We start from the raw sequence: 12,205 nt of genomic DNA, 5'->3' as shown, positions 1-12,205 counted from the left end.
CCCTGGCCAGGTGTGGAGGTGTGAAGCTGTGACGGCGCTGGAGGAAGGGGTTGAAGGGACAGGAAGAGAGACGCAGGTCCTGGAACCACTCCGGACAAGAGACTCTACAAGCCTCTTTAGCACAACAGACAGCCCCAGCCCTGCTCCTGGGAGCTGTTGATAGGAGTGGGGACGGTCAGTATGGGGTGGGCGCTGGGTGTCCGGATGGCCGGCCTGTCCTGTTGTTGCTGAGCTCCCAGGAACCCGGGCAGGAGAAGACAGGACGGCACGCAGGGGAGGGAAATTGGGGATCTGCAGGCAGACTTGTCTGACTGGCTTTTGACGTTCCAAGGTGCCCCGTGTCTTGCACAGAGCCCCCAAATACCCTCTCAGGTCCTGCTAGGATGACCCCTTGACATCCTAGTACACTCAGCCTTTGACCCCTCAGCCCCCCACCCCCATGCCCACACCATTGCACTGCAGGTTAGAGGAAAACCCCTGTCCACATTCCCACCCTCCCGGGACACCGGCGTGCAGGTACAGAGGAGGCCCTGATCGGAGAGCTTTGTGGGGAGGACTGTCTGCCCTCCCTCTGCCCCGAGAAAAACCTCTTTCTAACAAGAGCCGTTTTCCTCACCAACGCCGAAAGCCTGGAGCTGCTCTAATGACGTGTCAGGCCGGAAGCTGACAGGAAGCATTTTAATTATTCATTTGAAGTGTGCAGAGCATTGGAATGGAGGAAGGTCGCTCCCCCAGGCTCACGACCAGCCCTTGCTGTCGGGACCTCATTAGCAACACCTCTAGTGGGGTGCTTGCCTCCCAAACTTCCCTCCCAGGTGGAACCTCTTTCTTGCCCAGAATCAGCATCTCCTCTCTGCCCTTCCTAGCTCCTTCTGCTGCCCAGCTCTTAATGGTCTCCCGTTGCTTCTGAAGCCCTCTAGCGCTGTCTATTGCTCCCACTGTACAGACGGGGGAAGGAGACTGAGGCCCAGGGAGGGCAGGGGATCTATGTGATGGCAAGGTGCTACAGGCAGGGCAGGACCCTTGAGTTCTCCAATTTCAGGCTCCCCACTTCTTGGCTGGGAGCCCTGGTGGTGTAGTGGTTACACATTGGGCTGTTGACCTAAAGGTCAGTAGTTCAAAACCACCAGCCGGCTCATAGGGAGAAAGAGGCAGCTTTCTACTCCTGTAAAGAATTACAGTCTTGAAATTCACATGGGCGGTTCTACCCCATCCTATAGGGTTGCTGTGAGTCTGAATTGACTCACCGGCAGGGGGTGGGGGGGGTTGGTTTTTGGAGTTCTTGCCTAGGAGGCAGAGTGGGCTATGGGCTATGAGTTGGGCTACTAATCGCAAAGTCAGCAGTTCAAAACCGCCAGCCGCCTCCTCGGGAGAAAGTTGGGGCTTTCCTGCTCCCGTAAAGAGTTCCAGTCTCAGAAACCCACAGGGAAAGTTCTAGCCTGTCCTACAGGGTCGCAATCAAAGTCAGCATCAGCTCGATGGCAGTGATTGAGTTCGTGCCTGCCCGTGGAGTTGCCCTTCTGCAGACACGTGGCACTCCATCTTTGAGTCCTCAACCCCAAAGGGGTCAAGCAGAGTTTGCTTGGATTTGTCATAGGCACCTGTTCTTTCTAAGGGGCAAGTCTCCTTGCTCTGTTTACAAGGTGAGTCTGCTCTCCTGAGAAGTGGGCCACACCCCTGTCCTGTCCCTGGTGTGGCACAAGGATCTGCCATGGACCAAGATCATAGAGAGTTTTGCCTCCAATCCATGGAGATGCCGCCTGTACTCACAGCTTGCTTCTGGATTCAACCCTCCACACTCTCCCGTGTCCACGGCCTGTCATCCTGTCGCATGCCAGTGCTTCTGCATTCCACATGCTGGACTCAGGGCCACGGAGCCCCAGGCTGACAGTAGCCTTAGGGCTGCAAAATGTACTGCGTCACGTGTGTTCAGTGCTGACTTGCTCTTGGATCTGAAAACACTCTTAGCTTTTCCTTTGAGCCCTGTGTGATTGAAGAAGTGAGCTCAAGAGAGCTTTTGAACCCCGGGCTCATTCTGGGATGCCCAGGCTTCCTAGACCCCACCCTCCCTTTCCGAGTCACCTGCCTCTGCTGGCAGCTTCCAAGGATGGATGCCCGTGAACTTGCTCTCAGTCTGTAGCTCCTACGTTTATTTCTTTAAGCAGCATTCTTCATGCTTGAAGAGTCCGTACTGTGCTTGAACAGGGAGGTAAAGATTCAGTAGAGAAAGTGTGTTAGTGCATTCTTGATCTTGTAGAACAGAGGTGCAGGAATCCGGTAGGCTCCCCAGGGGTGGTGACGTTGGAGCTGAGTCTTGGAGGATACTTGGGATATTAGTCGTGGTTGGGTGTGGGAAACAGGAGGTGGCTGTGTTCTAAGCAGAAAGGGGTTTCAGAGAGGAGATTGGGTGCTTGCAATATTGTTGCAAGAGCTAAAGGAGCAGGATTGAGGTTGGATCTCCAGGAACGAGTCCCAGAGTACCCCCAAACTGACTCTGTGGCCAGAGAACTGCTATCTCGGCTACAATCAGAAAGGTGACGTGGTAGATGGAATAAGGGCCCTTCTAAAGAGCTCCACATCCGAATTCCTGGGACTTGGGCCTATATTGGAGCCCTGGTGGCATAGTGGGTTGTGAGTTGGCCTGCTAAGCACAATGTCAGCAGTTCGAAACCACCAGCTACTCTGAGGCAGAAAGGTGAGGCTTTCTATTGGTAAAGGTTTACAGTCTCAAATTCACACAGGCAGTTCCACCCTGTCCTGTAGGGTTCCAATAAGTCGGTATCGATGCAATGGTAGTGGGTTTGGCTTGGGTTTGGGCCCCTGTTACTTTATACAGCAAGAGGGACTTTGTAGATGTGATACAAAAAATGTAACCCTTGAAGTTGGAGGATTATCCCAGACTCTCTGGAGGGCCCAAAGAGAGAAGAGAGCGAGTCAGAAAGTCAAGGAGGTGGCTGGCAGAAGTAGGTCAGAAAAAGAGAGAGAGAGATTGGGCCTGGTGTTGGAGCAGCGGACCCTGAGGCAGGGGATGGGGGTGGCCTCCAGAAGCCAGGAATCCAGGCAAGGAGGCAGGTTCACCCCTCTAGCTTCTAGAGGGAGCCCAGGTCTACGCACACCTTGGGGCTAGTCTAGGGAAAGGAATTCTGAACTTGCCGTTTCTAGAACTCTACGAGAAGAAATGCACGGTGCTTTGTTACAGGAGGCCTGGTGGATCTGAGGCTAAGAGCTTGCCTGCTATCAAAAGGGTTCGCTGTTCAACACCCCCCACCCCCACCCCCTCCTCTGTGCTGTAGGAGAAAGCCGTGAGATCGCCTCCACTTCTGCCTTTCAGATCCTGCTACGTGCAGCTCATGGTTGGGGCCTAACTCACTGACTGGCTCCCGGGGAGGGGCAGAAAGTTTTCTCTCCCCTGCTCACCCGAGGGTTGGTGGTTTCAACCCACCCCGTGGTGCTGTGGAAGAGAGGCCTGGCAATCTGCTCGTTGAAGACTACAAGCCGGAGAGCCCGGCCGAGCCGCTCCACACTGCCACACCCAGAATGGCCAGGCGTCTGCATCAGCCATGTGGCAAGGAACAGCAACGATTCACAGGTGGAACCTCGGCCCTGCAGGAGCCTGGGAAATGTTACTTTTAGCATCCTCGCCTGTAAGGCCACAAGGTGGGGAGGGAGAGTCAGAGGCGATGCTGAGTGCCAATCAAACATACCAAACACACGCTTGTTTGTGGGGGGCAGCGGGCACGAAGAATGAAAATAAATCACATGCATTAAAGCCTGTCTACAGGTTCCCCAGGGAAGCCACGTCACAGCCTACGCACAGGTGTTGTCCAGATACGGCTAACCCACTTCCCAGGAGCCCTACAGCAAGGAGGTGGGGGGCCTGGGGTCTGAGGCCAGCTTTGCCGGGAATTCAAAGATAATCCACGAGACGTAAGGGTTCAGAAATCCAGGGGGCAATTCAGCTTTATTCTATTGGGTCGCTGTGAGTGGACATAGATTTGAGGGCAGGGGGCCGCTTGAGCTCGGAGCAGAGTTTCTGGCCACCACAGGATGTGAGGAGGGGAAGGTTAGATCCACCAGGGGCAATGGCCTTGGAAGACATTGGCCTTGGAAGGGTGGAGGTGGGGAGGGGGCAGGCGCTAGGAGCCTGGCCCTGTGGGGGAACTGCAAGGAGCAACTAGGCCTTGCGAGCCGGCTGCATTGACAGGCCAGCAGAGACTGGGCTGCGGAGGGGTCGGATGTCCAGCTATGCTGCTGCGATTTCATCCTAAAGTTGGGACGAACCCATGTTTGTCTCTTTTCCCTCTTAGAAGGGTCCGCGGCAGAACCAGACCCGGGATTTCAACCCTTTTGTCTGATGGCAGGGGATTCCATGGCACTCACTACTTGGGGCCCAAGGTGTCCAGAGAGCAGGGTAAGCCCCACTCATCCTAGAGCCCCTGCCTCCCTGCTTTTCCCTTCCAGCTTTGGGGGGCAACTGGGCCAGAACCTCCTCCATGTAGATTTCCAGTGACAGCTCTCATATCCCTAAAATCCCCAGGGGACCAGGGGTAGATGCTCTCTGACACCAGGTGTGATTATCAACAGGGTACAGGAGAAAAAAAAAACAACTTTTCAAATAGGCAGTTTGTGGAAATCCCCAGAACACCTGGTTCGGGTGCACCCACTTCAGACACAGGTGAGGGTGTCGCCCTGTCTGGGGTGCGCTGTCCCAGCCCGGCCTTCCTGCTATGTCTCTGTGATAATGTGAGGGACTGTCCCTATATAGACCATTGGGAACTGGCAGGACTGTCCTCAGGGGAGTCGGATCCTGAACTCAGGGAAAGGAGAGGAGAGGGGAGGGGAAGGGAGGAGACACAATTTGTTGGCCCCCATTCTGCAGACAGAGAGGAATGTCCCTGAGCCTTCACTACAGAGCTGTTGTTAGGGGGTGGGTTCTTGTTACTTGAAGGAAGTGAGGCCCCCAGAGGTTCATAACTCCTGAGCGGTCCTGCCCACCACCTGACCAGGGTGCAGGCAGCTTCTGAGACTGGCCATGGGGCCAGTGATCAGGAGCCTGAAGACCCTGCGATGGCTGGGGATGCCATGGATCCTGCTCTTGGTCCCCTGACATCCCTGGACAGGCACTCTTGTGGACAGGAGGCCTTATGGTGTCTCTTGGGACCCTTCAGGGCCTGGGACAGGGATTCTTTCCCAACGTGCACCCGACTTCTCCCACTATTCCAGTGTATCCAGGTTCCTCTTGGGACCAGTCTGTGAGTGAGGGTGCCCCAGGGCCGCTGGACCTCAGACGCATGGAGAACAGGGGGGCTCTGAACTGGGGGTCTGGAAGGCCCTTAGTGGCCTGAGCTCTGAGTCTGGGCCCTGAGTCCTTGAGCCCCTGCTGGGACCTCCACACTGCACAAAGGCACAAGGCCTTGTTCCCGTGCTGTTCTCTGGGAGCTGTGCTTAGGGGTCATTCACAGGGGACACAATGCAAATTCCTGAAGGTGCCCCCAACACCCTCCGTGGGTATCCCCTCAGTGAGGAAAGTTCCAGCAGGATTGAGGAGTGGTAGAGGGGACAGAGCTCATCAGCAGGGCATCCTGGAGGAGAGCCTCCCAAGCCCACTAGCAGTGGGGGACACAGGACATAAAAGCCTCTATCTCGTCCCTGGGCCTTCAGAACACACCAGCCTTATAGAAGAAAGACTCTTGGCTCAGCAGAACCTCACTTGGCTGACACCTCACAATGTCGCGTCTAACGGGTGAACCAAGGGTGACCGTGTCCTGGTGAGTGAGTTATCACTGCCACCGGAGTGCCTGCAGATTGATGGACTTGCCACAGGGCCATTTGATTGGATGATGCTTTTATTAAAAAGTAGGAAACTGACCCTTCACCCTGCTGGGTGCTCTACATGATGAGCAAAACACACACAAACACACAGCAAAACAGAATGGGTTGAGTGTCTCAAAGAGCAGGAAGTTCAGCCAGTGTATCCCTCTGCCCCCTCATTCCTCCAAGCCCCAGAATCATATCCTCTCCATTTGGAGAAAACTTTGGGAGCCATGACCCTCCCACTACCCCATGTTTGGAGAGGGAGGGCAGAGGGCCATGGACGACCTCAGCAGGGGAGAAAGGCGGATCAATTCACTGTACGCTCATGGGAAGGCTGCTGGGTGCCAAGCCGGGGCCAGCTCCTGGGAGCACAGCAAGGGCCCCTGCCCGCCCTCAGAGTGCATGCAGTCTGCTGGAGGAGACAGCCAGGGCGGGGCGGAACCCCCCGTGCGATATCGAAGGTGAACCGGAGCCCAAGGGAGGGCTGCTAGCAATGGATTCACCGACTTTCAAACACCATGTGTGGGAGCCTGGTGGTGCAGTGGTTAAGCAATTGGCCAATAAACAGGAAGTCAGTGGTGCCCAGCCACCAGCTGCTCTATGGAAGAATGATGCGGCAGCTTGCTGCCATCAAGGTGACAGGCTGGTTCACCGCAGTCTCTCGGGTCAGATGAGTTGAGAGAAAGGAGAGGTGGTGCGGGGGCAGGTTGGGCCCACAGGGGGGATCACAGACTCACTAATACACCTGTAGGAAGGAGTCCCCGGGGGGCACAAATGGCTAAGTCCTGGGCTGTTCCCCAAAAGGCTGGCCACTCAAGCCCAGCAGGAGGTGCGTCGGTGACCAGCCTCTGGAAGGTCACCACCTGGTGCATTGGGGGAAGCTCAGTTCCGAACACCTGGAGTCACCCCGAGAGCACTCAGCCACCACCATCAACACAAACCGATGGAAATGAAGAAGAGCGGGGTGGGGTGGGGGGTATGGAGACTGGGAGGGGAGGGGCTGGAGCGGGGTGGTGTCCCCCCATTTCCAGCATTCCTGCTGCCGAGCCCCAGTCCGTGGGTGTCTTTTGGGAATACCAGCCTAGGGGGCAACACATTTCCCCCATGAAACCGGAAGTCTAGAATTTGGTATAAAAATCTTCTGATTTTCTTTCATTAAAAAAAATTTTTTTAAATACCCTTTGTGGGAAGCCAAACAGGTGTGCAGGCCACCGGCTTGCAGAGAGGGAGAGACATGGCAGGGGAGTTGAGGGCTGAGGCGTGGCAACTTGCCTGGAAGTGGGGACGGGCTGGCTCTTTGGGCCAGAGACGTTCTCAGAATCCCCTCCTGGGGCAGGAGGACCACATCCCTTAGCATCCCTCTGTTAGGAAACCTGAGGGAAAACCCTGACGTGGTGGCTCTGTGAGGAAGGTAAGGCGCCTCGCTGGTGTAGTGAGCGGCTAACTGCAAGGTCAGTCGTTCTAAACCACTGGCAGCTCTGTGGGCCTAAGATGAGGCTTTCGATTCCCATAAGGACATACAGTCTTGGAAACCCACAGGGGCCGTTCAAGTCTGTCCGGCAGCACTGCTGTAAGTTGGAATTGGCTCAATGGCAGTGAGTTTTTGTTTTGTTTTTTTCCTTAGCTAGGGAGTCACTGAATGGGCAAGATTAATCTAGGAGGGGTCTGATCTAGGGGGACCCCCCCTGAAAGAAGCTCCCTTCTTGCCTAGATCAGGCCTGGAGAGGCTGACAGCTGGGAACTCGCCCCCTCGTCTGTCCTGTCTACTGGCCCTGGAGCGCCGGACTCATCCCCACCCCCCACCCCCACCCCCGGGCCTGCGCTCCACTCCGGATGGAGCCCTTCTCGCCCCTGGGTTTATGGGGTGTGTGTCTCTCTCACGCTCACTGTTTAGCAGCACAGGGTTGTGGGCTCAAAGCAGGTGCTGGGGCTTTGCCTCTCTCCCCACCCATCGCCCTCTCCTTTGGAAGCCTGCACAGTGACCCTCCCCCCCCCCACCGCTGTAGGTTTCCAAGACAGTAACTGCTCATGGGATCATGGGAGAAGGAGGCCCTGTCTTTCTCCCGAGGAGCTGCTGGTGGATTCCAACTGCCGACCCTGTGGATTGCAGCCCCACACAGAGCCACTGTGCCACCGAGGCGCCATTGGGAGCCTGCTGCCACCCGTCTTGTGTTTGGCTCGGGAACACTTCTCCGCCCTGACTGGGGTCTCCTGGGGAGGCCCTACCACTGGTCAGGGTGAATCAAGGAAACCCACAAACGCCAGAAGCACGCATGCCCCCCCCACCACCACCCAGGCCTCTTTCCCACACTTCATCACGGGCTGTGCCTTGAAATGACCCACCCACCCCACCCTGTTTTCTCAGCCGTGGACAGTGGGTGGGAAAAGTGATTGGCAGGGGAGTCAGGCTCTGGAGATGGGGGTGTCTGAGAAAGGGCCTGCTGGTGGGTCTGCGCGGGGTACGTGCTGGCAGCAGCAGGAGACACCTGAGCTCTGCGCCTCTCAGCAGGGACAGGAGGCAGGGAGCACGCTGTGGGGGAACCTGAGCCACAGGCAGGTGTGTGAGCCTGAGCGGTGCTGGCAGGGAGCCAGACCTCAGCAGGCTTGACGCCTGGGCTGTGGACAGCATCGCCTGAGGTCACCCACCACGACTCCTCTGTTTCCTAAGCTGGCATGGCAGGGGGACAGGCAGAGTTAGGGAGGTGGCCGGGCTCCTCTCTGTAGTCGGGGTTCAGGGCAGGCAGGTGGTCAGAGTCAGGCCTCATCAGGATTCCAGCTAGCTCACATGTAACCGGGACGGTGCGCCCGAGCATCCCACCGCACCTGCTGGGGAATGAAAGGTTCTCAGAGAACGCATGCCAGGAGAGATGCTTAACCTACTTCTAAGACGAAATTATTTTTAAGGGCGTTAGCATGTCTGTCTTACTTGCCAATCTGCTAATGGTGTGCGGCTCTTCTCTGTTCATTAAAGTGGGTCCCTATCTGGAAGATTTCTATTGGAATCCGTGTTACTGAGCTCTCCAGTTCCTCACGCCCCGTTTGCTCCCCGCCTCATTCTGGGTGGGAGGGCGGAGGGTGGCTGTGAAGTGGGTTCTGGGTCTCTTAGGGCTCTTTTTGCAGGTCCATAGTCATCTCCATTTCAGCAGGCCACCCAGCACTTTTGTTCAGGAAGTTCCCCCAGCCAGAAATGCTCCCCATTTCAAGGTGCTTTCCAAGGACACTCCAGCCCCCTAGTAGACCCAGTTAAGCCCCAAACACAAAAAGCCTGGGCGTTAATGGGCTGAGGGAAAGCCAGTCTTCCCGGCTCTGCTGGAGATTTGAGACGGGAAAGGACATCTGGCCCCCAGGCTGTGACTCCTGCTCCCAGCGCTGGGCAGGTGGGTACATGAGGAAAAAAGACAGACTTGAGACCGACCTGGGGCCACTGCTGGCCCAGTCCGTGTTTTGGAAACTCCTTGTAAGGGCTTCGGTTCTTTGGAAGCTAGGTGGGTAGGCAGCATGGTGAAGTCCAGATTTACACCCTGTGCTGTCACTGGGGGAGCTGGGCTATCTTGGGCAGGACACTACGGCTCTCTGGGCCTCTGTCTTCGCATCTGTGAAATGGGCATAGCTTCTCTGGAGGGTGTGATCATCGATGCGGTATTCCTAACAGCACACAGCAGGCATTTCAGGAGTAGTGGAGAAAGAGGAGCCAGGGCGGCACCACGGTTGAACACTCAGTTGCCCACCAAGAGGTCAGTGGTTCGAACCCACCAGCAGCTCTGCAGGTGACAGTTGTTTCCATAACGAATTCAGCCTGGAAACCCTACAGGGCAGGCCTACCCTGTCTTATTGGGATGCTGTGAGTTAAAGCTGATGTGATGGGTTTATATAATGTACGTCATGATTCACAAAGCAATAGCTGTCGAGTTGACTGACTCATGATGGCGCCACATGGACCTGTGCTCTGTGCGATCTTCAAGGGCTGCTTGTTCAGAAGGCGATCACCAGACCTTTCTTCTGAGGGCCCTTGGGGGTGGGGTGGGGGGCGACTTGAACCTCCAACCATTCGGCAACGCCTGAACTCTTGGCATTACTGAGCTTCCTTCTGGAATTGATATGTCCATCTCAAAACCTGCCGCAAAACCCACCATCCCCTTTCCCAAGCACCCTACCACCACGGCCCCATTTGGTGCAAGTAGCCAGGAAGTGGGCCCAGGAAGCAGGGGTGGGTGTTAGCCGTGGCCTTGCATAGCCTCATAGAGCCAGGGCAGGCGGAGATCTTCCAGAACCGGACGGCTCCTTCTCCGCCCAGAGCTCACTGGCTCTGGGCCTTAGTTTCTTCCTCTGTGGGAACTCCCATTTGGATGATTCTGCACATCTTTTCCTCATGACTTTTGTAAATATGAGACTAAGGTCTAAAGGAGCCCAGGTGGAGTGGAGTACGCATTAAGCTGCTAACTGCCAAGGCCAGTAGTTCAAAACCACCAGTCCCCACCCCCACTCCTTCAACCCCCCAGAAAGATGAGACTTTCTATTCTTGTGAAGTGTTACAGCCTCAGAAACCTACAGGGCAGTTCTGTTCTGTCCTATAGGATGACGTTGAGTCAGAATCAACTCAATGACAGTGTCTATCGATCTATCTATACACTATGTCTAAAAAGAAGCTCTGGCACCCTAATGGGTTAAGTGTTGGACTGCTAACTGAGAGGTCCCTGGTTTGAATCCACCAGCCATTCTGTGGGAGAATGTTGAGGCCGCCTGTAAAGACTGACAGCCTTGGGAAAACCCTATGGGCACATCTCTGTCCTATGGGAATCACTGGAGTGGCCTGGGCAGCAGTGGGTGGTGGGTGTTATCAGTCTGCAATTGTGCTGTTATCTCAGAGGGGCCTGGATGTCTTCCTCACATCTCAGGGTGCTACTTCCTGGGCATGGGTGGGGGTGGGGGGTCTTTCCCTACCTGAGAGCTCCTGAAGGAGGGTCCTATTGGTGACAGGGCTCAGTGGTCGGTGTCTGTGAGTTTCCAGAGCTGATGGAGGGGCTGGGGACCTCGCTGATCACAGGCCTGGGCCAGAGAGAGCTAATCATAGGGCACCCATCTTGTACCCTGGTAGCTACACCTCTTAGCCCTTTAGGACTCCAACCTCACTGGGGAGAGCTCCCCCCGCCGACTGCAGAACCCACACCTGAAGCCCCCTGTTCTGCCCTGAGGGTGTGTCCCTGGTACTCACTCCAGTGTCCTCACAGCTAAGGTGGGTGGTCCCTCCTCTAGCCCCTTGGGCAGGGGCAGTGGGTGTTCCAGGCCTCCTGGGTCCCACGTGAGGAGCAGAGGCCCTGCTGAGGGCCCTGGTGGGCTGTAACTCCACTGTAATGGAAATGTATGGCAAGGGGGCCCCAGGGGGCCATGTATTCCTCATGCCTCTGCCACCAGGTCCCTAGTTGGAGGGCCAGCATCTCCTGACTTCTGGGGCAGCATGTGTGCCCCAGGGGTGGCTCCCACTTGGATGGGAGGGGCCCCTGCCCTGGGGAATCCCTAGAAAACTGGGTGGGGAGCCACATCGGTCACCTGGTGACCAACTCTGCCTACTATCTTTGAGCTTGTCACCCACACTCACTTCCCCATCTGCTTGGAGTCCCATCGCAGCCTGGGAGGAAGGTGAAGACTATGGGCCCAAGTCACAGATGAGGTTGACAAGGTTTCCCAAGCTCACACTGTCAGCGTGGAGCTGAGCCAGCCAGGACTTGCTTCCTGACACTCAGGGAATGGCATGCTCCCAGGAGGCAGGAAGGCCCACGCTCTGTGACCTGGCCCCAGCTACTTGACTTCTCTGAACCTCTGTTTTCTCGATTGAAGAATGGGGAGATGTAGAGTCCTATGTATCTTGGCAGGGCTATTGTGCAGGACGGTAGAGGACGGGTGCTGCTAAGAAAACATTGACCAAAGTTACCAGCCCCTCCAAGGGAGAAAACGTCTGGGGATCCATTCTGGCTAGAGACTGACAGCCTAGGACTGCCCGCCCCCAGGGCAGTCCTGTGGTTCTGTTCCACAGGGTCCCCATGAGTCAGGGTGGACGTGACAGCACAGAAAACAACACAAAGGATTCTCTTAAACATGACTCAGCACCGTACTGACAGGGGCACCGCAGGGAGATCCACATGCTGCCCCCAAAGCAGGTCATGTTCCAGATGGAGGCCTGGGGCGCTCAGGCTCCTACCTGGTCTCCGTTGGTGTTAAGACCTGCTCAGGTGGGCGCAGGATGCAGGGGCAGAGAAGGGGCCGCCTGCTTTCTCATGTCAATCAACTGTCTCCCATCCCTAGGGGAACGTGGGCCAGGCAGAGCCCAGGAGCTGGGAGGAGTCTAGGTGGCCCATTCAGATGGAGTCTCCAGGGCCTTGCCCTTCCTGTGTCC

This window comes from Tenrec ecaudatus, chromosome 17, assembly GCF_050624435.1.
Source record: "Tenrec ecaudatus isolate mTenEca1 chromosome 17, mTenEca1.hap1, whole genome shotgun sequence".
In the NCBI taxonomy this organism is placed as follows: Eukaryota; Metazoa; Chordata; class Mammalia; order Afrosoricida; family Tenrecidae; genus Tenrec; species Tenrec ecaudatus.
Note: the sequence above shows the minus strand (reverse complement) of the source record.